Source organism: Mustela erminea, chromosome 1 (assembly GCF_009829155.1).
Source record: "Mustela erminea isolate mMusErm1 chromosome 1, mMusErm1.Pri, whole genome shotgun sequence".
Taxonomy (NCBI): domain Eukaryota; kingdom Metazoa; phylum Chordata; class Mammalia; order Carnivora; family Mustelidae; genus Mustela; species Mustela erminea.
In genome coordinates, this window is record NC_045614.1 from 182,599,635 (window position 1) to 182,625,318 (window position 25,684).

Here is a 25,684-nt window from a genome sequence, read left to right on the forward strand (position 1 = left end):
TACTATCGGTTCTCTTCTGGGAAGAATAATGATTATGAAGTTATAATTTCTACGAATTAGGCCAGTTTGTCTTAACATATGTGTATGGAGTACTACTATGGCCAACGTATTGTGTTAAATATGAAAAAGGAGAAGTAGAAGAGAAAAGTCGTATCACTAGCTTCATTATGGTAACTAAATACAGCAAGCCAAGACATTCTGGAAATATTCATGGATGAATGGGAAAACCATTGTGATCAATAATGCAACCTGCCCCAAGACAAAATACTTCATACAGATGATGGATCTAAGATCTACTTACAGCACTAATGGTCCCTTCAGAAAGTGCAATCACCTGAGAAGATTACACCTTTAACCATATAAACATATTATATTTGTTTTTAGAAGTCACCGTTTAAAAAACAAAAAAGAAAATTCAGGGCAACACCATGATAAAAAATAGACATTATGACATTTGGAAAACATAACGCCAGAGTTAGATAATTTTCTTAGGCTTATGTTATTACACTGGATGCACTGAACAGAAAATGGAAGAGTCCCTAAACAATACTTCCCAATTCAGTGTTCTAAATGGATTAGAGGAAGCATCATGGTAGAGTCAAACATATTTGTGTGGGAGTTCCCAGTTAATTAACTATCTGTATGGTTTTAGAAAAGAAACCTAATCTCTTGGAGCTTTTACATCTTCATCTGTAAAACGGAGATAATATATAGGCATAAAGTTGTCTCAATCTATCTTACTTACACTTATCTCTAGTTTCAAACAGAGTGGCACAAAGGATGTGCTAAAATAAATGTCTCTGGAATACAAACACTTATAAAATGCCTAGTACATTATTTTCCACTTTGTAGGATATGGGGTTAGGTCACCTTGTTAAACTTCCATTGTACACTGCATTGGCAACAACTGTTAATATAAAATTGTTTATTTAGCATTGTTTTATTTTCCTCAACCTTTAACTAGACATAAGATCATGAGGCCCAAATACACATCATTTTGTTTCAATAACTCAATAAATGTATGTGCAATGTGTAAGATAAACACTCAATACATTTCCTTTTTCTCCAAGATTGAAAAATACAAGAAACAAAAAAGATTGTTACCAAGTTATTATGGGTATGAAAGTTTCCGTAATTGATAACTGCCAGTGGTTGTCCTAAAATATAGAAAAGGTTTTCCCTGGACCAATCAAGATTTCTGGTTTACTAAAACTCATAGGATAATGATTTACCATTTATAATTTACTTTTACATTTGTATTCTGAGTCATTCATTCGTTCATTAGCAAACACTAAAGTAACATTACCTAAGAAAGAATTAAAGCAAGATGGTCCTTGCCCACATCATGCCCACACAATTTAGCAGGAAACTGAAACATCTGATTCTCAAAAAATACCTTGTGATATAATTAGGACAGCTATTTTTAGCTTCAACGTACAGATTCGTGAACAAAAACTTAGAGAAGTTAAATGACTTTAGCTAGGTGATAATTAGTAGGCGTCAAGGTCTTCTAAGAATAGGGTTCTTCCCACACACTGGGTTTTCCTATATATTTTCATGTCCATTATCAACCAAAATAAGCCTTCATGTACTTCAAAATAGAAATCAATACACTACCTTTTTTTTTTTTATCTTTTCTAGGATAAACCATTTTAGACCTGTAAACCTCTTTATAAATCTTCTATATCCTCTCAATTTTGTCAAATATTACTGAAGCTGAACTACTCCCCCGAGGAGTTATAATTTTAAAATATTTGTGGAGCGTAACAAATAGCATGGAGGACATGGGGACTTAGAGTGGAGAAGGGAGTTGGGGGAAATTGGAAGGGGAGGTGAACCATGAGAGACTATGGACTCTGAAAAACAATCTGAGGGTTTTGAAGGGACGGGGGGTGGGAGGTTGGGGTACCAGGTGGTGGGTATTATAGAGGGCATGGATTGCATGGAGCACGGGGTGTGGTGCAAAAATAATGAATACTGTTATGCTGGAAATAAAAAAAAAAAAAATAAGCCTCTTAGAGATTATAATATTTGATTATACTTTGAGTTGTAACTCATGATAAACTATGATGGAAGAGATCCAAAAACCTAGTAGTCAAAGTCTTTTTAAAATCTGAATATATTGAACAAGCTATCAGAAAATTATAATTTATTTTTATTTTTGTCAGCACAAAAGAAAAGCATGTACAGCGTGTTTGCCCATAGCAGTCAATGCACGAAGACACCTCATACTTCTGGCACTCATTTTAAATCATGTTCAATAACAACATGTTTAAAATGAAGGCAAGCTGTCATAAGGCAAGCTGGGGTAATAAGAGTTTGGCAATTAAAAAGCACCAGCACATTTACCAATCTGAATATTCAAGAATTGTAAATCATTAATCATAAGTAAACCACCTGCTGGGGACACTCTAACCCAGCATAAAGATTTGCCATGTGCATAATTGTCAGTTTCAGATTGAATTTTTATCCAAGGAACAATAGTATTCAAGATGATTTGGGTGAAACTTTTATTAATTTTGAAAATAAAAACAATTATAGCCCTCATGGTATTTCAGATATTGAAATCGTCCTGTTTAAAATGGCAATGGTTTTCATAGTCCATTACATTGTTATCAATTATTAAATAGCTTACTGTTATAAGTGATGAAACAATATTTAACCTTTGTTTTACATTTTTTTTCTGCTGTTATCACAAAGAAAAATGAATCTGACTTGCTATAAACTTAAGAGTTTTAGCTAGACCTATAGCAATCACTCATTTTTTAACACATATATGTAAATGTATAGCCTACTTCGCTATAGACTGTCAGCAGTATTTTTACAATAATTAGGTACTCTTACCTCCATAGTTTTCCAATCAGTTACAAAATGTGTGTGTGTCTTGCTGGTTTTTGTGGCTTATTTATATTGTCAAAATCTCATTACTTCTTTTTATGATGAAATGGCTAAGAATTGAGTGGGAATTAACCATTTGTAAAACTTTAAATAATTGCAGTAGAATAAAAGAGAACCTCCTTCTTCATGACACTTCATACATTAAATCTAGTTGAAGCACTTTCCTCATTACAAGTCAGCAGCTTGCTGAGACTAAACAGAAGGCCACCACCGTCTCAGCACAGTTTCCAGGTCTGACTGATGGGACTGATACAGCAGATTCCCCCGAAGTTGCTCACAGAGGTTGGGTAAGAAACCCAGAAGGGTTGGGGACATAATTTTGACTGAGAGGCAGGAGACTTGAAAAAGCCAATACATAAATCTCTTGGACTGGAACCCGTAGAAATCAAATAACTTTTACGATATTACATAGCCAAGCTATGCTACTATGATTTGAATTCTGAATCTAGCTGCACGGGCAAAGTTTTTCCAATGTTTTGAACGTGTGCATTTGTTCATTGGGTCTTTGTTTTGTTTTTTTGAGCATGTGAATTTGTGATATGTGCCACACTTTGAGTACTTTTGACACTAAATCCATGCTTTAGTTTGTTTCCCACTGTTTCTCAAAGTTTAGACTCCATCAAGAAGACTAGTAGCACCTGGGGTCTGTTCCGGTCCTCAAGATATTTTCATTTATGTTTGATGATGCCAGTGCAGGTAGTTCTTGGGTGAAACTTCAAGAAAATGTGACATGATGCCTCCTGGAAAACTGGGACTACATAGCATCTTAAATCATATGGCAAAGCTGCTGAAAAAAACTGATTCCTAGGTAGCAAGCATGATGGTTCTAATGCATGATGATTCTAAATGCCCCATAACCAGATTGATTATGCCTCGCAACCCACCATACTTGTTCTTTCCTAAATGTGTTTCTGATCATGCCACCCTCCTACCTAAAGCCTATCTTTGGTTTCCCAATAGTTCAGAATCAACTCACTAGTCTACAAACCCTGTGTGTTCTATTCTCCTCTCTTGAGCCTTACTTTTTGAAATACTGCCCTACGGTCTCTCTGGTCCAGACTAAAGGAGGATTCTGAAGTCCCTCCCCCCAGGCATATTTCTGCGTGCAGCAGGACTTCGCAAGTGTTCTTCCCCCTGGAAACCTACTTTATGATAAACCTAGTACTCTCTTCTTTCACCAACCTGTCCTCCAGATGTTAGTACCTGGACTATTCCCATAGGGAGTCTTCTCTGACCTCCCTGCTTGGGTAAAATCCCTATTATATGATCACACAAACTCCTGTCAATACTTTATACAGCTGCAATTTTACATTTTTGGTGTAATTATTTGATTAGTATCTGTCCTCCACTGTGTTTTAAATTCCACGTGGGTAGATACAATGTCAACTTTTGCTTTCCAGAGCTCTCATACCCAGTACGTGGCCCATTTTAGGTGTTCAGTGAATGCATGTGTCAAAGGTACAAAATGTTAAAAAGGTTCTACAGACAAGAGGGTGACGAATTGTAAACTTGGCAGAGCATAGTGAGATCTGCGACGTAGGAAGGTTTATCATAGCAGCTGGAGAACGCACTGGAGTGGGGAATGACTGGAAGTGAGGAGGAGGTCAGAGAGCTACTGTATCAGACTGGGTTAGAAAGAGTGAAGGTCCGGAGAAGGAAAGTGACCATGAAATGGAGGGTGTGGAGTTGGGATACTAGCGTTTGGAAGAAACATGGGAATGATGGGAATCCTTGGAAAGTTCCTATTCTGAAACAAGGTAGATGAGAGATCAGGAAGTTCTATCAGGTAAGAAGAAGCAGATTTTGGAGAAAAGTATAAATTCTTTGTCTAGTATAGCAAAGCATAAACTGTCAAATAAGCTTTGACTATTTTTTTTAAAATTTTATTTATTTGACATAGAGAGATCACAAGTAGGCAGAGAGGCAGGCAGAGAGAGAGGAGGAAGCAGGCTCCCTGCGGAGCAGAGGGCCTGATGTGGAGTTCAATCCCAGGACCCTTGGGATCATGACCAGAGCCTAAGGCAGAGGCTTTAACCCACTGAGCCACCCAGGAGCCCCGGCTTTGACCCTTATTATGGATAGGTCTGCTACTCAAAATCTAGCACCACCAGCATAAAGGTATACACTGAAACAAGGAAAAAGAGCTATCATACCCTTGATATCATCCTTCCTCTAACTATCCAGTTCAAAAAAGCAGAGTTATAGAACTAATTTACAAAGTTCTGTATCCTACAGAATATGTCTCATCTCCACCAAATATATCTCCAGGTATAGCAGTGCTTCTTCTTCTTTTTTTTAATTTATAAATATATAATGTATTTTTATCCCCAGGGGTACAGGTCTGTGAATCGCCAGGTTTACACACTTCACAGCACTCACCATAGCACATACTCTCCCCAGTGTCCATAACCTCACCCCCCTACTTCTTTATTTACACTGTTATAATTTCTGGAACCTCAAACTCTCCTTACGTTGACCATGAAAGGCTGAAGCATCTCCCCTTCCAAACAGTTTCTCTGTCTCTTCATTGTACTGCTTAGCCATCCATCATCCATTATTCTGCCAGACTAAGCTCCTTAAATGCTGCTTTCATCTTAAAATAACTTATAGTGGTTTTCTGTTGTTTTACATCTTAGTGGTTGACATCTAAATCAAATTTGGTCTTTTTACAGCCCTCAATAAAAGACCGGTCTTAACTGCCTTTTCTCCAACATGAACCCTGTACTAAGTTAGATCCTGCGGTTCCCTGCTGACCACTTTTCTCTCCAGCTTTTCTCCTGCTTCATGTCAGTCCTATTAGCATGTTAAGTGCACGATAAAAATTATGCTTCTCGGGGCGCCTGGGTGGCTGAGTGGGTTAAAGCTTCTGCCGCAGGCTCAGGTCATGATCTCGGGGTCCTGGGATCAAGCCCCACATCGGGCTTTCTGCTCAGCAGGGAGTCTGCTTCCTCCCCTCTCTCTGCCTGCCTCTCTGCCTACTTGTGATCTCTGTCTGTCAAATAAATAAATAAAATCTTTAAAAAAATTATACTTCCCATATCCTTCACAAATATTTCCACCGTTTCCCACTTCACATTAGTCTTTACTTTCTCACTTTCTAAAACATGTACACACTTATTTTGAAACCTTTGATATACATTTCCACTTTTAAAGCTGTTTGGGGCTCCTTCCTACTCCTCCACTTCTTGGCAGCCCAAATGGCGTGCAGCAAGGCATTTAGCACATGCCAGGTGCTCAGTGTGTTCTCTTTGTGATGACTAAAGAGGATGAGCTCTTGTCAACACCCAAGGAGGAAGATTTTAAAAAGTGGAATTTCCTGAACGTGTTTCTTTTAATGTCAACAGGACACGTAGAAATACACTATAGACTACGATGACAGTACCTGGCTGGCTCAGTTGTTAAGTGTCTGTCTTTGGCTCAGGTCATGACTCCAGGGTGCTGGGATCTAGCTCCGCATTGGGCTCCCTGATAAGCAGGAAGCCTGCTTCTCCCCCACCCACTCCCTGGCTTGTATTCTCTCTCTTGCTGTTTCTCTTCATCAAATAAATAAAATCTTTTTTTTTTTTTAATATACTATTGAGAAAAAAGGGCAAGATAAGTGCTGCTTTTACCAAATAATTAAATTCTAAAATACTCTGCTTAAAAGTTGAGCAAGAAGCACTAAAATTTCTCAGCAAAGAACTACTTCAGATCTTGAAGATTCAATTTTGTGCATTGTAATTGTGCCATCTAGCACACCCTGAAGTTGATTTGACGGGCCTCTAATTTGTGTTCTTGTGCTTGACCATGGGATGTATTTTTCTTTTATTATGAATGATTTATTATAAGCTGTCAATAAATCTATCACTTTACATGTAAAATTCCACTTTACATGAGCAATTGGGTTCTTTAGACATTGTGACAACAAAGTTGGTTGGGCTTCGAGTAGTTAGTGAAAAATAATTGCTTCATCTGATTCTCTAAAAGTAGCTCTTCTTTATCAGGTATCTGTTGACCCTGAATGTGGAAACCTTCCAGAGGTCACAGGTTTTCCATTAGTTCCAGATTAATACCTCTGGAAATTAACAAAGCAGTGTTTCTGATGATGGATGTTAGGGAAAAGTGAATCATCATTTAGGCTTTCAGAATTTACTAATACCTTATACCCCAGTTAATCATGTAACCTATGTATACGTTCATGCAGTCACTGTAGTCACATGGAGTCACACGGAGTCACTTATACCATGGAGTGTAAAAAAAAAAAAAAAAAAAAAAAACCTCTGTTCTTATGTTGCTTTTATTCAGGACCATTGATTTTTATCAGATCCTATGATGTAATTAAACTACAATCAACTTAGAGCACAAATATGGAACCAAAGTTTACCAGTTTATGGTCCAGTTATACCAGTAAAGAACTTAGCAGTCTCTCAGAATCTTCATTTGAAAATTGGAGATTATAAAGAGTATTTTGTCAAAACATTGCACTAATTATTAAATATGTTAATATCATTAGGCACTAAAAAATGTTTGTCATGTACTAAAAACTAAATAAATGTTTGCTACCATTATACTCAATCTATTATAAAGACTATTAATCAGCAATGTGTGTATTCTTTGTAAAAGTGAGTTGCTTGCTGTTGGTGAATCAAAAATAAGGTATGATCTATCTAAAAGTATGTGAGTAAAAGACAATGTGAGACGGAGCAAAACTTTGCATTAGGTTATGTAAAAAGAAAGTAGTAGGTAACTCTAAGAACGTAACTTTACCTAGCTATTAATTTTACAAAGATAATTATTTGCTTCTCCACCTATCTCTGTTCTAAGGACTTCTATTTGTTTACATATCTTTTGCCCATAAAGTATCATTTATATGTACTGATTACAAAGCACAATCACCTATACGTTACCCTTTTCTAAAAATAAAATTTGAAATTAAAAATAAATGGTTGCTACACACTTTAGCTCTTTACGTATCTGTTTTTTGACTCTTTTTTAAAGATCAAGTTAAATAAACACTTGGGATTTTATATGTACTTGACTAATTAATTGGCGCCATTACCAATCTCATTGCGTTTATTAAGAAAACTTTATGAGAACAATAAATCCTAGTTCATCAGGGGAAATTAAAACTTATGGAAGTTAGTAAGAAATAATAATCACTGCATTCCACAAGTCGAGGTCGGCAGCACAGAGGAGGACACGTTCCCTTGTTACATTCGGTGATTCACATCTGCCGTTCATTAATTTGCTGAATACTCGCCCGCCAATTCTTGTCCTCCGCCCTCTCTAAAAATGCCCTACTCAGAATCATCACCTTTCTTTTAAATTTCTGCAGCCACTAATTTTGTGTGAGTTTGGGGAATAATATAATTTCATGGACAGAATTCACTTATTAATTTCCTTAATTCATTTTAAACCCAACCACAGCACAGCCTTGGCATTCAGAGACAACATTTTGCAGAAGGTGAACAGTATAAATTTCAACACAGAAACGTGCCTGTGAAGTTTCACGTTTCCGATGATGGGGAAGAGTGGTTACAACCCTTTACAAGAGGTAGAAAAAAAACATGTGGTGAAAGCAGAAAACAAAAGAAATTTATTAAGGGAAAAGAAGTGCCTAACCACAAATAGCAAAGAAGAAAAACTTTGGCTTTAGCAGGGAACAGGAATCCTGCTGAGAGCTGGTGGAGTTGTGGTGGGCAGCCCTTGGAATGACCTGCAATGACCCTTGCCTTTGAATATTCGTCCCATTTGCAATCCTCTCCTTTTGAGTGTGGTCTGGACCTAGGGACTCATTTCTAAAGAATACAATATAATAAAAGTAATAGGATGACACTTCCAAGATTAGGTTACAAAAGATTCTGGCTATTGTCTTGCTCACTCTCTCGGTCTCTTTTGCTTTTGCTGAGGGAAATCAGCTGCCTCGTGTGAACTGCCCAATGGAGAACTGGTATCTCTAGACAACAGTCATCAAGGACCTGGTATGTGCCAACAGCCATGTGAGAGAGTGAATTTGGATATGGACCTCAGTGGGACCTTGAGATGGCTATAGCCCCAGTCTCCACCTTGGTTACAACTCTGGGAGAGGCTTTGAGCCAGGGTTCCCAGCTAAGGTTTGCCTAGATTCCTGACTCACAGAAATTATGAGAAAGTAAATATTTGTTGTTTCAAATCTACCTCATTTACTTAATTTAACTGGAGTTATCTGTGCCCATGCACATCCATGCATTTGCTGTTAAAAGAGTAGCTTCCGGAGGACAAAGTAATATCTAAGAAGTTTTGTACACTTTTATTTCAGAACATAAATGCATGTCAGTTTATTTATGTGTCCTCTTGATAAACATAATAGATTTTTTCTATCAAAACGAGCTATTGATTGGAACTTAAATTATCTAAACAATTGTTTCAAATCCCTCATTTGCTTTAGCTTTAGATTATGAGATGCAAACATTATTTATTCAAGGTTCAGTGTGCTTCCACTTATCGTTTTGAAAAAGAAAAAGAAAAAAAGCTTGCAACCTAAATTTGAGGAATGGAAAGTTGATACCAAATCCTCTGTAATCTGTCAGAGGAAAACAACTCCCTTTCAAGTCACAGGAAACCAAAAGCATGAAATGCCATTCTACATGGTTTCACTTATAGTTAATTCCATAAATTGTGATTAGTTTGAATATATGTAATATTAATAGCTAACTTTCTGCATCAACAGATGCAAACTTCAAAACCCTTGTCTATTTGCTCTTCATTTTTAAAATGCTTGCTTAAAAGATATAATATCAAGGGCTTTTCATGCTTATAAAAAGACAGATAACCAAATGTAATCCTACAATAATATTTCTGCTTAAACTAGGTTATGCTGATTGACATGTACAGGATATTTTTATGAGCATACAAATATGAAAAAAAGAAATACACATATTGAATCCCATCTATTTTGAAAATAAAATCTAACTATATGAACTATATAACAATATAATAAAGTCTTGTACTTATATTATTAAAAAAATCAGCAGAAAATATCCTGAGCAAATACAGAAGTAATCATACCTTTGGAAAATTATTATTCTCATATTTTAACAAATATTTTTCACGTACTTGAAATGAACCAAAACCCACAACTGGAACTGATAAATCTATCTGATAGATATATAGTAATTTTGTGGTTACTTAAAATGCATTTCTGAAAAGGTTTACCAGCTATCTTTCAAAATGATTTGTGGATACACATAACATTAAGACAAAAACAAAGAACAAATAAATTTTTAAAATGACAGCAAAGAATAATGATACTGAAAATATTTTAGAAATATGTGTTTTTCAGAGGTTTCTGCTATCAAATTAAGTCATAGCCAACAGAAATTATAATTAGCACCCAATGCCATTGTCTAAACTATTTAACATAGGAAGCAAAATTTTTAGAACCAAAAATTTAAGCATTGACATGTTTTAAAATATCTCATTAAGTTTTACCAATTACTGAATGTAAACATCAATAGTAACTCGCATCATTATTTTATGTAAGGGAAAAATACTAATTTCATTCTGATACACTGAGATTTTAAGATGATTCACAATACAGGTGTGTTAAAATGTAAAAAAAATGTGCATGTTATGTCAATGAAATATGACAATCACTTTATTATTCTAATCAAAATACTCCAAAAAAAGCCTAAAGGTCTGCAAAGATTTGTTGATGGCATATGTTTGTGCTTTTTAAAGTCCATTAAAATTACTTTTTTCAGCTACTATTTTTTTAGACAAGAGTTTTTATTTCTGTGCTTATAAGAATCCACATTGGTTTTTAATGACCATCAATTACACTTCAATTTTTCATATTACTCATGAAAGAAAATAATTTAGACTTCTTTACAGCACTGCCAATTGCAATTTACCTTGGCTCTTTCAGGAAAGAGAAGGTTCATAAATCAGCATGTTAAGCATTTACTAAATGACAAAGAAACAAAATTACAAATGAATAATATAATCCAATATTCTCCTTCAAATAACAAATTTAATATAGTTTTAGTAAAGAGGTTCTTAAATTTATGATGGGACATTTCTATTTTGTATTTGAGTTTTATTAATGGAAAAATTCTCAAAATGAAACATAAAAATGTTTTTGAAAAATTATTAATATTACCTTGCTTTAAAATTTCAATGAATATAAAGTCTCAAACTATTGGGAAATCTTTAAAACAATAGCAAGTTAAATATTATGTTGGTGGCCTATAAAACATAGATATGATAGAATATTTTCTTCCAGCTTGCTAAACCATGCAATTTCACTGTACTACAAAGAAAAGGCATCTGTTTTTTTTTTTTTTTTAAAGATTTTATTTATTTGACAGAGAGAGATCACAAGTGGGCAGAGAGGCACAGAGAGAGAGAGAGAGAGAGAGAGAGAGGAGGAAGCAGGCTTCCTGCAGAGCAGAGAGCCTGATATGGGACTCGATCCCAGGATCCTGAGATCATGACCTGAGCTGAAGGCAGAGGCTTAACCCACTGAGCCACCCAGGTGCCCCAAGGCATCTGTTTTAATAAGGAGCTGACTTTGGGTTCTAACTGTGTGACCTTAGACAACATAAGTCCCCAGAACATTAATTTCTTTAACTGTGAGAATGTACATTCCATACATACTTTTTTTTTTAAGAATTAAAGAATGTTAAAAAAAGAATAAAAGAATGTGTATAAACTCCAGTTCAGTGCTTAACATTTAATTGCTATTCCTTATAAAAGGCACTTGCATTGTTTTATAAGAACATAAGGAGACACCTCATATAGTAGTCTTTCAACAAATACTAACACAATAAAAATTTAATTTTTCAAAGTATATTAAAGCAAATAAAGCTCACCTTCCTTTAATGTATTCATAGAAATTATCAGTCCTTTTAGCTTTACAGTATAAACACAGAACTACATACATGTAATTTATCAACCTGGTCAGTGCACCTTAGGAGTCATTTGGTAACATCTGGAAACATTTTTGATTGTCAGGGCTAGGGAGGGTCTACAGCTGGCATCCACTGTGTATAGGCCAGAAATGCTGCTAACATCCTACGGTGGACAAGATTGTCCTCAAAACAAGGAAGATCCAGTCCCAAATCTAAGTTGTGCTAGTATATGTTTCTAAGGGCAGCCATTAAACCATGTAAAGATAATAAATTATGATAAATACAATAAAAGAACATGCCTGGAGGTAATAACGTATTAGATTTTTCTAATTAGGATTTTTTTAAATTGAAGATGTTTAAAATGTGGGTTTGTATTCTCTCTTCCAGCCATCCAAGATGCTTCAAAGAAAAGAAGGCTAAGGGAGGAAAGTGATCCTGCCTTGCTGTCATGAAGAAGCAGGAGGCCAAAAAGGTGTTCAATCCCCTGTGTGAGAAAAGGCCCAAGAATTCTGGCATCAGACAGAACATCTAGCCCAAAAGGGAACTCATCTGCTCTGTCAAATGGCCCCGCTATATCTGGCTACAGAAGCAAGAGGTTATTCTCTGTAAACATCTAGAAGTTCTTCCCCCCTTCCATTAACCAGTTTACTCAAGCCTGAACCACCAAACAATGACTCAGCTGCTTTAGCCAGCCCACAAATACAGATGAGAGGCAAAGCAAGAGAATAGTCAGAGTTTGTTGGCTTGGACTAAGAAGAGAGGTCTGGCAAAGGGGATGTCCCCACTAAGAGGTTGCCTGTCCTACAAGCTAGGGTTAATACTGTTACCACCCTGGTGGAAAAGAAGAAAGCTCAGCTGGTAGTAATTGCACATGAGGTTGATCTCATTGAGCTGGTTGGCTTCCTGTCTCCAAGGAGAAGATGGGAGGTCTCTATGGCATTATTAAGGGAAAGGCCAGGCTGGGGAGTCTGGTGGACAGGAAGACCTGTACCACTGTTGCCTTCACACAAGTTACCTTGGAAGACAAAGGAGCTCTGGCTGAACTGATGAGAGCTATCAGGGCCAAGTACAATGACAAAAATGATGAAATCCACTGTCACCATGGAGGCAATGTCTCGGGTCCAAAGTCAGTGGATTACATTGCTAAGCTGGAAAAGGCAAAGCTAAGGCACTCACCACCAAACTGGGCTAAGTGTACACTGTTGAATTTTCTGTGCATGGAAGTAAAAAAAAGTTCTCTTTTAAAAAATGGGGGGGGGTTGCTATCTGCATGCTTGTTAGTTGCTAGACTTTAGATTATGAAGTATTCTATTTTTTCTTTTCAAAATCAAGTATGTGAATAATAACACCGTTCCACCATTGTTCTGGAACAAAATTATGAATTCTTTCCTAGATGTTCAAAACAATAATTTCTGTGGATTGGTGGATCTCATTTCCCACCCTCAATGGGAAAGAGAAAAAAAAAAAGAATATTCATAACAAATCTAAGGATTTATTAGGTGTCAGCAACTGCCATCTCCTTTATTCTAGTTTAAAAAGGTACTTTTTAAAATCTTCTGGGGCCCCTGGGTGGCTCAGTCAGTTAAGCATCTGACTCTTGATTTTAGCTCAGGTCATGATCTCAGGGTCCTGGGATCAAACTCCATGTTGGGTTCCGCACTCAGCAGGGAGTCTGTTTGTCTCCCTCTCCCATCACCCTTCCCCCTGCTTGTGGTCACTCATGCTTTCTCTTAAATAAATAAATTTTTAAAAATATATAAAATTTTAAAAAAATCTTCTATATTGCCAGCAACCATGTCCCTGCAACCATATTCAGATGCCTGTGTCCTATCAAATCCCATTCTGAGGCATGCTATCTTACCATACATAGCAGTACATTTTACCTATGGGCACTGTAATAAATGTTACATAGATCAAGCTAAATTGCCATAATACCTTCCTTCTAAAAGCTCCGGAATGTCTTTTGTGGTTGAAGAATAATCAATTAGTTACTCAATTCAATTCAACAAATATTTATTGAGCACCCATTCATTTTTGTATTTTCTCCCCTTGAGGGCTGCTATCCTTAGGAGCAGCTGGAAGCAAATGGCTCCCATTTATTAAAGACTTTTATTTTAAAGATGCTTAAGTGCATTTCATATCTCTTCAACTTCTCCAACCAAATCCTCAGAGGCTCCATTGTAGAGGAAATTCATGTTTTATCATACAAAAACAAGAGTAATGTGTTCCATTTTCATTTTTTCAGGAAAATATCAGCATTATAACTAGGGGAGGAATGTGCAGAGTAGACACAGTATGTCTAAATATGTCATATATTATTATTATAAATAAGCTTATTTACACACTCATATTGATAATGTAAATTTATCTTTCAAAATGTTACATGGGTTAAGGGTTTATACTGTATATTATAAGAAAATAGCATATTTTATTGTATTTTAATTACTCCTGGTTTATATCAAAATTTTAATGGTACAGAAGACTGTTAAGTGTTTTGGATAACATATTCTCTTATTTCCAATGAGGACCACCACATTTTCCCCCTTTTCTCTGGAGGAGCAGAAAGAGTAGTTAGATGCCAATTTTAAAATAAATATTCTTTATTTGGATCAATATATAGATGATTCCTTCCAAGAACATTAGTCACAGTACTGCTGGGAACTGTCTCCAGATTTATCCTAGCCAAAAAGAAAAGATAGAGCATCTTCTCTAGAGAACCCTTGTCGGTTCTTTTCTTCCACCTTGAGATTCAGGAGAGTACTCCCACTATATTCTTCTGGGATGGCAAAATAATACCCTATCTGTCATCCATCTTGGAGCTGGGGTTATGTTTCTCTTTTAGGAGATTTAGTGTTTTGACACTTTGTAAGATTGTTTCAAAGTCAACGTGCTAAGTATGTCAGAGAATACTACTGAAGATACCACAAAAGCACCTGTTCCCTTAGTTTAAACGGTCCACCTCTGAATTGAGCTCATCCACCTCATAGTGAAGTTGAACTGTGGTCTAGGATGTTTATCTTGACTGATCCAATCTTTAATTCTCGACATACACATAAAAATGAGAGTTGATTACAACCACAAATGGTACCCTTACTGCCTACACAGTAAACTTCATTTTCTACAGCATGGCATTGAAAGCTCTTACCAATCTGATTTCAACCAAGTTCTCAAGATATTTTCCCCTCCTCGGTGCTTGAAAGAAACTATTTTATGTTCTGTCTTTTTAGAGCATGGTCTTCTTTACACTATACTTTTTACTGTTATATCTCAAATACCTTTTAAAATTAGTATTTTCCAAAGAAGAGGAAATATATCTTGTTTATTTAGTACCACCATAGTGCCTAAGACTATACTTTGAACAAAGTAGAAATTTAACAATTGTTGAGGAACTGGAGATAATAAGCAAAATGAAACAAAATATATTGGTATATTTTCATCACAAAAAGAGAAAAAACAATCAAATAAATATTGGGTTATTTCTCAGCCTTGAGAAATGTAATCTGTAGTTAAAGGAGTGCTGCCATTAGGAGAATTATTATTTTCTTAATTATCCCACTTACCAAAAGACTTGCTTACCCCTGCATTTCTTGCCAAACTAATTGGCTTCTTAACCGTGAGGAAACATGCTCACAAATACTTTGAAACTCTTGTTCCAAAGGTCATCTATAGTCTCTCAATCAAAAGTCCAAATACCTTTCTTCGTTCTTATCTTTATCCCTGCTGATATTTGCCTCTCACGCATACATTTTAAATCATTTCCATTATTTGACTTATGTGACATTTTACTTTCTCAACTCACCCCTTAACCATCTAATTGCTACTAAACTGTTTTATTCATATTCTGTCATTTAAACATATATTTTTTCTATTTTTGTTCTTTATTCTCATACCTCTTTTCCAGCTAAGACATAATTTAACTCATTTATTACTTCATGTATAAAGGCTCAGCCTTCACTTTTTCTAAAACACAGGTCTCGGTAAGTAAATGCTTATTAAATTAATTGCATTAAGTTGTAATTTTCTCTTACTGTATCATCACTGTCACAACAATAAGGAAAATATACCATTCCTTATTTTGAAACTGTGTTCTGAAAATTGGGTCTTACATTATGGATTTTGTAATGTATAGACTATAAGGTAGTATTAAAATCTAATAAGTAAATATTTTTTGTTTCATAGGGCATGATATAGTTCAACTTTATATGAAATAGTAAAATTTATGAGGGGATTGCTTTATTATCTTCAAATCTGAACATAAACAAAATAGCCATTAATTCAAATAGCTGTCTCAGCAGAAAGAGCTTTTTGAAGGCACTTGTGGGATAGGGCTAATCATCAGCAAGTTAGAAAGTGTCTCAGGAATGGAAATTACTGTGCATCTGGCTTCTCCCAGAACCCAGCTACATAATACATTGAAATGGAACATATTGCTTGTTTTTTTTTTTTCTTTGTGAAATCTTTAAATAAATTTGGAGAAGATATTATCCTATCGTGCTTTCTCATAGGATAATATTTCAGGACCATGATTACAAACAAGAACAACAGAATGTATTACATAAACATGCTCTATTTTTATCCTTGTTGGTATTAATAGTCACATGCAGCATTGATATATAGAAGTGAATTTTTCATGGAAAATAATAAAAGTGTGTTCATGGTTCAGTAAGTGAATCTCAGATGCATAACCACACTTGACAGATTTTAGCCTCTAATGCCTTAATCCTTCCCCAGCATCACTGATGAAATCTCTGAAAAGCTAAGTATTAATTTGAGAGTATCATTTTTGTTTACATCATCTGGAAAGGAGGATTCAGAGTGCATCTTGTGTAAATTGCAATTATACATAGCACACTTTTTAGAGCCATTTTCATATAACATTTTATATAATTGAATTGTATTCACTTGATTTGGGGGGCCGTGAGAATTAATGATACAGTCTAAAAATGAGTCACTAAAATTAAAATAAAATGACTTCTAAACAGCAATGTAATACTTACAAGATTTTTTGGGGAAATATAAATTTCCATTGCAGATTAAAAATGAGAGCTTTACAAGAAAAATATACAGATAACTACGGTATGTAAAGCATTTACCTAAAAACAAATGTTAACTTTAATCTTTCATTTTAAAAGTGATTTATTTTGACATAATTTTAGGTTGGCAAGAGAGGTGTAGTTGTAGTATAGAAGGTTCCATATATTCTTATTCCAGTTTCTCCTAATGTTAGATCTTATATAATGATAGTACATTAATCAAAATTAAATTTTATGTTCTTATGTCCAAGCCAATATACCATGTTGCATTTATTTGTCATAGCTTTTTCATCTCTTACAATCTGTGATTCCTTGTCATTGACATCTTTGAAAAGTAATAGTCAGGTATTTTGTAGAATGTCCCTTAATTTGGAATCACCTAACATTTTCTTATGATTAGATGGGGTTGTGGATTTTATGGTAGAATACTACAAGGGAAAAATTCCTTTCCTAACATAACATACTATTGGCTACAGATACCAATGTGACATTACTGGTTAATTTGGATGTCTTGGTTAAGGTATCTGCTAGGCTTCTCCAGCATAAGGCTATTTATTATTTTTTTTTTCTAGACTCCATTAGAAGTCAGTCACTAAATCCAGATCTCATTGAAGAGGAGGAGAATTAAGCTTCTCATCCTGAAAAAAGTAGTGTCAAAGAATTGTGGATATGTGTTAAAAACACTACAATTAATAAGTAATTGGGGGGACCACATGAAGAGATGTATATATATCCTGTTTCTCTCTTTATAAATCTGCCATTGATTTAGCATTTAGTTTACCATTTTATTTCTTAGTAATATTGATATATTATCTATATAAGAATATATATTATGTACATATGTGTATTATTTAATTAATTTATTATTTATATAATTGTTCTGTTTTTTTCTTCATCTCAGTGAAAGGTAAAGCTCCAGAAGATGGATGGATCTTACACATTTTTTTACCTCATTTGTCAAAACGGAGGAAGTACCTCCCATTTAGTTTACAGATTTTTATTGATTAATTGAATACATGAATTAAAGAACCATGAAATGTGTTTTTTGGGAGAACTTCCTTTAAAAAATCCAGTTGCATTTCAATCTTATAAATATCAATTTATTTGACATTTTAAATGGATGTGGCATGCTCATTTGTATGCATATTCTACTTTGCCTTCATGGAACTGTCATCAAATTATTCCTATATTATCAGTCAATTTTTCTGTTCAGAATTACTGTATTCATTTGAGCCTTCAAGGAAATTTTTGGTCTATTTGTTCAGTTACTGTGCATCTTATGCACAAACTCCTCAGAGATGAATCATAGATCTTCTTTTTTTGCCACTACATAATTCCATGAAATTTTTCTATCACATTCTCTGTTAGAGGCCAATCACTTACACCCTGGAAGTAACAGTATCACAAATTCCCTAAAGATTTGTCATTACCTCAACTAAAATCTTCTGGATTACATTTCAAGAAGTATTGGATAACAAATAAAAACTTGATTAACATCAGAAAAAATAGCTCTATATATTAGAAGCCTAAATTGTATTCTCATTCTTTATTCCTAGAACAGTTTACATTTATCAGTTCCTCAAATTTTTATACAGATATTGCCCAGTGTTGGCCTTTTGAATCTTCTGACTTTCAAGATCATGTTTGTCATACTCTCAATCGACTGCTTGGTCAATCTCTCTCTCTTCTCGCTCTCTGAGTCTCTGTCTCAGAGCTTGTGTTCCAATCCAGTCTCTCCTCAAGCTTTGTCATATGAGGATTGCTTTCTAATAGTACTTTAGAAATACTGCAGAACTTTGCGAATTCTAAACAGCAATAGTGAAAACTAAACATTTAAATTAAGAGAAAAATAGCATCTAACTTTAGAAGTGGACAAGTGAGAAAAAGTAGGGTAGGCTTTTTCTCCTTTTTTCAGCCTGAAAAAATCTTTTCTAATTCTATGCTTCCTTCAGGTAGCAAAAGTCATCTTCTTAACGCGGTACTTAACACTATATAACATATTCTATATTGTACTTATTTTTTTGTCTGATCACCCAGCTAGATAGAATGTAAGATAACGAAGACATTTTACCATGTATTATAATATCAATAACTCATTTCTTATGTACTTTTCTGTGTTCCCAGCACTGTATTTTGTACACTTCTATATCCCTAGTGCCCTCAATATGGCTTTGCATAGAGTAAGTGCTCAGTAAATATTTGTAGGATTATAAATGTGAATAAAGTACTAAAGTAATCCTCTCAAATGAATGAAACTGAATTTGTAAAATTTGTCATTTCAACATTCTATTAAATGAAAAAGATAATCTAAACATAAACAGTAAGATAGCTGGTTTAGTATTATATATGCAAAATATAAATGAAATTTACTTTTGCATTTTAGGTTGTATTACATATATATGATCACTTGATGTTCATTTCATATATTTGACCACATATTGTCCATATTTTCAATTTCATATTGTCAATTTCTAGGCATATGCAAAAGAAATCTATCCAAAACCATCTTCTAAACACTTCAGTATATAGATTTGAAATGGATAGTAGAACCTCATTCTAAATATTCTCTACTACTCATAATTTATTACAAAACAAAAACAAAAACAAAAACAAAAACTATCTTAATGGGCCTAGATACTATATATTCAGAAAACTTAGAGAACAGAAATTACGTAGAAGAGCATATTTTTGGCATGGATCTCACATTCGTGTTTTAAAAAGCCATTTTTGTTTTAAGTATCACAAATGCAAGAAGAAAACAAAAGGAACAACAAAAAAACCCTTAAAACAAACAGACAGAATAGTTGTTATAAAACCGTGTACTAAATCTTATATGCTTTATAGGACACCATATTATTACACACCTTTTTTCTTAATTTTACTAAATTTGCACCAATTTGAATACGTATGTTCCCTGCCCACTCATTAGAAGCAACATTTAGAAAAGAAAGGACGCTGGTCTAGAGCATGTTGTTTACTGCATCTTATGGGGTCAATTGAAAGATAATCAGTAAAACGAAAAGAAATTTAAAAAGAACAAAGTTATAAATGAAACAAGATGGGATTGGGAGGGAGACAAACCATAAGTGACTCTTAATCTCACAAAACAAACTGAGGGTTGCTGGGGGGAGGGGGTTTGGGAGAAGGGGGTGGGATTATGGACATTGGGGAGGGTATGTGCTTTGGTGAGTGCTGTGAAGTGTGTAAACCTGGTGATTCACAGACCTGTACCCCTGGGGATAAAAATATATGTTTAAAAAAATAATAATAAAAAAATAAATAAAAAATTTTAAAAAAAGAACAAAGTTATATATTTAAACATCTTTGACATATGTGCATATGCATATGGTGATGCCATAATGCATCACTGCATTTTCAAAGAGTTCACTTACACATTAGTAATAACTGAATAATCAGGAAAAATAATTGTATCGATTTCCTTTTATTCAGTCATGGAATTATTTTGTATATTTTGATTGAATTGTGTCAAAATTTGTAAAAATGTTTTTAATCCACATGTATAATCTTAAATTGATTCTAATTACTTTAATTTTAAATTATACTTGTATGCAAATGTAGCATTCCAAGTATAAATGATAAAATAAGTGTTGTATTCCTTTTGTGAAAGTAAAGTTATCAGAGCTTTTTTATTCTCAAAAGAACTTTCAGAAGTAAATTAGTTATCTGAGGCTTAAGTAGACTCAGATTTTTTATAGTTTTTTGTTAACTTAAGAATGACTAAATATATACAAATAGGAACCATTTAAATGTTCAGAAACAAGAGGGTGCCTGGGTGGCTCAGTGGGTTAAGCCGCTGCCTTCGGCTCCGGTCATGATCCCAGGGTCCTGGGATCGAGTCCCACATCGGGCTCTCTGCTCAGTGGGGAGCCTGCTTCCCTCCCTCTCTCTGCCTGCTTCTCTGTCTACTTGTGGTCTCTCTCTGTAAAATAAATAAATAAAATCTTTAAAAAAAAAAAAGTTCAGAAACAAGATAACCATTTTAAATTCATGCATTTCAAAAATAGTCTGTTGAAAAAGACCTGTATTACACTTAAAATTCTGGATTTAAACATAAGCAAAATAAGCTTATTTGCAAATTTCTGCAAGTTTTTAATCCAAAATCTCCAGAATTAGGAGATTGTGAGGGGTACCTGGGTGGCTTAGTGGGTTAAGCCTCTACTGTCAGCTCAGGTCATGATCTCAGGGTCCAGGGATGGAGCCCCACATCGGGCTCTCTGCTCAGCAGGGAGTCTGCTTCCCCCCCACCCCTCATTTTCCTGCCTGCCTCTCTGCCTGCTTGCGATCTCTGTCTGTCAAATAAATAAATAAAGTCTTAAAAAATGTATTTTATTTATTTGTTTGACAGAGACGGCAAGTAGGCAGAGAGGCAGGCAGGGGTAGGGGGAAGCAGACTCCCTGCTGAGCAGAGAGCCCAATGTGGGACTCGATCCTAGGGCCCTGGGATCATGACCTAAGCCCAAGGCAGGGGCTTAAGCCACTGAGTCACCCAGGCACCTCAATAAATAAAATCTTTAAAAAAGAAAAAAAAATGTGAATACACAGACCTCCACTGTCAGAATTTATAAATTTGTCTAATTTCACATTTTAAAAAATGTATAGCATAATCCATTGCAAATTATTAGGTAAAAATTTTCCCCAAAGATATAGTAAAGAACAGAATTCAGCAAATTTTTTTTTTTTAAGACTCTAAAGCTTATTCCAAGGTATTATGGCAAGCAATATTTATTTATGTGTTAAAATTCTTTATTGACTCATAAATGTTATATATAATGTTTAACAACTATGGAAATTCAAGAAAAGTAAAAAGAAAACAGTATATTCTTCAGGTTATAGTTTGTTACCTCTTAGGTAAATAATTTTAATTTAAGCCATTGAAATATACATTAGCCAAAGTCCTACATTTAATGCTCACTTAGCATATATGGAAGGAACAATAACTGCCCTCTGTGTTTATTTATACTGATAATAAAATTATTATCAGTTCCAGATGGTAGCTAACTATATATAGGGTTGTAGACTTATTTCTCAACATAAGTACAGGCAAATTTTTTGCATTTCTAATATTAAATCTCTAATCAAGATCACATTATTGAAAGTAGATGGTCGCTCACTCACACAAATAGAGGAGAACTTAGCTACCACTACACTAGGAGTGGCTAATGGAGTATTTCTCCCCCAGCAGTTTTTGAGTATCATTTTGCACATGGAATAACTGAAAAAAAAAATGATTGTATATGTAGAAGTGAGTGACAACAGGTGAACAAATATTCCTCTTAGGTTAAAACTTTAGACAGTTCTTATTTCCTAGTACTCAGGAGGCCTAAGCAGGATGCACAGACTACTGCCCTGGATAGAGATTGAGCTCACACCATCCTGTATGTACATGTCCTCTCTCAGCCGGAGCACAAGTGACCACAGCTGTATCACAGCCTGATTAAGGAGCAGTAAGACTCTGGTTTTAGAAACATGTATATCACACTTTTGTTTAACATCAAAGATAGCTGTGATGTTTTGCTTCTCTATGCGAGGTGGCATAGCATCACTTCATATTCATTTGGTCTCAGAGACTCAAATCCTGCCAGCTCTAGTGTTATAGGCGTATCTGAAGTAGAAAATAATTTTTCCAGTTTTATCTTTTGTGATAGTTTCATCAAACAGATATCAAAAGCCTACAGAGCATTAGTCAGGGACAGGGTGATTAGTTTCTCTCTTTATGGATGGGTAATTAATATAAAAAGGATGGAAAAAATCCTTAATCCCATTACACTTGATCCATCATTTAGCAATGCTTTTTGACTCTTCAAGGTAAAATCTGCATGTGAATTTCCCCAAAGCAATCAAGTCATCAGTTTCATAAAATTATAAAACCCCACAGCAAACTGCACATCACTGATAGAAAAAAGTGAGGTTTCTGACATTCATCGAAGAGTATCTCATTGAATAAAACTGTTTCAAAGATATCACTTTTAAAATTATTCCTAATAGAATTGACCTAATTTTGACTTAGCTTATACAATCCAAGGATAAAGGCAATACCTGCCTAACAGAAAACACAGTATATCAAAAGAGGGCTACATATAAATCTACAGATCATCTTTAGGAGTTGGCGAAGGGTTATGGCTCGCAGTGACTGCAGTATTACAAAGTGACAGAGCAGTCACCGCCTTTATTGCATGATAAAGGCAAAGCTTTCTCAGAATGCCCAAGACAACTTTTCAAAACCCATTAAATTTGGGACGCCTGGGTGGCTCAGTGGGTTAAGCCTCTGCCTTTGGCTCAGGTCATGATCTCAGGGTCCTGGGATCTAGCCCTGCATCAGTCTCTCTGCTCAGCAGGGAGCCTGCTTCCCTCTCTCTGTCTCTGCCTGCCTCTCTGTCTACTTGTGATCTCTCTCTCTGTCAAATAAATAAATAAAATCTTAAAAAAAAAAAAAACATTAAATGCAACTATCAAGATTGTGCCTTGTTCTAATCCACAGTTTTAAATATTGTTTTATTTATTTTAAAGATTTATTTTCTTATTTGGATTTGAGAAAGTGAGAGAGTGAGAGAATGAGAAAGAGCAGGGGAGGGGTGGGGAGGGCCGAGGAAGAGGGAGAGAGAGAGAATCCCAAGCAAACTGTGTGCAGAGTCCGGCTCAGGACTCAGTTCACAATCCAGAGATCATGACTGAGGCAAAATCAAGAGTCAAACACTTAACTGACTGAGCCACCCGGGCGTCCCTGGTTTGTTATCCTGACTATTTCCATTCTCTAATGTTCCATGTATCATAAGATTACATGTTCCATGTATCATAAGATTTAAGGACTTAAATCAACTACAGTATCATTTATACAAATTATTGTATGTGACACATACGTGTACACACACATGCACAGATACACTTTTATTAGTATTTCCTTTACTTTCATTACTCTCTTCTTTGCATTACTTCAGTTTTTACTGAAATAAATGATTATCTCTCTTAATTGTGGTAATATGCACAGAACATAAAATACACCATTTTGACCATTTTAAGTGCACAGTTCTCACATCGTTGGGCAACTATCACCGCTATCCATCTCTGGAACTTCTTCATCTTTCCCTGCTGAAACTCTGTACCCGCTAAACAGTAATTCCCCATTCCTTCCCCTCCTCAGTCATTGGCAACTACCATTCTACTTTCTGTCCCTATCAGTCTGACCACTCTAGAGATGTCATATAAGAGGAATCACACAAATATTTGTCGTTTTGTGACTAGCTTATTTCTCTTAGCATAATACGTCAAGATTCAGCCATGTTGTGGCATGTGTCAGAGTTTCCTTCCTTCTTAAGGCTGAGTATTATTTCATTTTATTTATATACCACATTTTCCTTAGAAATGAATAGACACTTGAGTTGCTTCCACCTTTTGGCTAATGTAAATAATGTTGCTATGAAAATGAACATACACATGTCTCTGCTTTCACTTCTTTTGGCTATGCACCCTAAGGGGGAATTGCTGGATCATATGGCAATTCTATCTTGAATTCTTGGAGGTAATGCCCTATCTTTTTCTACGTGGTAAATTTGGAAAATTCTTTCCACTTTTAGCAACAATGCACAAGGGTTCTAATTTCTCTGCATACTCTCCAACACTTGCTATTTTCGGTTTTGTTTTGTTATTGTTGTTATTGTTGTTGCTATTGTTGGGTTATTTGCTTGCTTTTTAATAATAGCAATTTCCATGGGCATGAAGTGTTATCTCATTGTTTTGCATTTCCTTAAATACTAGTGATGCTGAGCCACTTCTCATGACTTTATTGACCATTTTTAAATCTTCTTTAGAGAAAGGTCTATTTGAGTCCTTTGCTTATCAGGTTGTTTGTTTAATTGTTCTTGTTCTCCCCAAGCTAGAACAACAACATCTTGAGTCCAGAATCACAAAGCAAACTAATACATAGGGCAAAAATGATGTACTGTTATACCTACTTCCTGATCCTGATACATCATCATCTTATTAGATGAAGTCAATCTTCTATCTTGCTTTTTCCTTCTCAATACATTTATACAGAATCAATAATGACTGTGAAATACCCCAAATTTCTTAAAGGCAATACTGAAATTTAGTAAGTCTAAAAGAGTAGATATATTTTTATAGCAAATTGTAATGTTTATATTAAAGGGTAATTAAAAAGCAAAATACTGAATATTAGTTCAGTTCGATTCAGCTATTTGGTTCTCTTAAGTTCACCCTTACACTCTTATTTCACTGCTTAAGAAAAAGGAAAGCTCGATGAAGACATGAGCCAGCTGGTAGTAAGAGACTTCAACAGAAATTATCTTATAAAGAAAATCAAAACCACATTAATGCTGTAGGAAACAATAAAGAATTCTCCAACAAACAGGGTATCTCGTTTTTCTGAGGATTTCTAGCTAGAAAGCAAATAAATAAACAAGCAAATAAATAAACAAGCAAATAAATAAATAAATAAATAAACACAGAGCACTCCTGGGTTTTCCAAAAAGCGAAAAGCCAATGTTTAGGAGTTAAAATGAAGCAGCTTCCAACTCGGTTGAATACTGAACTTTCTAAAAATCCAGAGGCCTACACAATGATGAGGTGGGCTGCTTTGGAAAGGAGTGAGCTCCTCGTCCAATTTCAAGTATAAATAATAGAAAAAGAAGCAAAAATTATCACAAAAGGTTTTTCTAATCAGGAAGTTGAAATAGATGACCATTTTAATTCCTTAAAATTCCTGTGTTCATCTGATTCTAAGGCCATTCCTAAATATTATATGGAAAATAAAAAACAAAAGTTTTTACCCTAAGGACCAAATAGTCTAAGTCAGATGTAGCCAAAATGATTGCTAACAGCAACACAACTAAGATACGCAGTTATACA

The 25,684-nt window shown here is 35.0% G+C and overlaps 1 protein-coding gene and 1 pseudogene across 3 annotated transcripts in view; one reads left to right on the forward strand and one right to left on the reverse strand.

Annotated features, from left to right (window-relative positions):
• CADM2 (cell adhesion molecule 2) overlaps window positions 1-25,684 on the reverse strand; it is a 1,075,448-nt gene that overhangs the window by 837,476 nt on the left and 212,288 nt on the right. The gene's annotated exons all lie outside the window — the stretch shown is intronic.
• On the forward strand, window positions 12,121-12,960 carry LOC116567754 (annotated as a pseudogene).